The following is a 396-nucleotide window of genomic DNA, read 5'->3' on the forward strand; positions in this document are numbered from 1 at the left end:
TGTAAAGGTTTGATAGAAGTGGCTGGAAGACCTGCCAAGAGAGCATTGCAATAGTCCAGCCTGGATAGAGCTAGAGCTTGAACAAGGAGTTGTGAAGCATGTTCTGAAAGAAAGGGCCTGATCTTCTTGATGTTGAATAAAGCAAATCTGCAGGACCTGGTAATTTTAGCAATGTGGTCTGAGAAAATCAGCTGATCATCAATCATAACTCCAAGGTTCTGTTTTTGAAGGAGTTATGGTTGATGTGCCTAACTGGATGGTGAAATTGTCATGAAATGATGGGTTTGATAGAACCACAAGCAGTTCTGTATATAATAACAATAATTTTCTCCTATTAAATTCGGATAAGACAGAGATATTACTTATTGGACCAAAAAACAGTACACAGAATCTCTT

This window comes from Sinocyclocheilus anshuiensis, unplaced genomic scaffold (genome assembly GCF_001515605.1).
Source record: "Sinocyclocheilus anshuiensis isolate Anshui unplaced genomic scaffold, SAMN03320099.WGS_v1.1 scaffold955, whole genome shotgun sequence".
Classification (NCBI taxonomy): Eukaryota; Metazoa; Chordata; class Actinopteri; order Cypriniformes; family Cyprinidae; genus Sinocyclocheilus; species Sinocyclocheilus anshuiensis.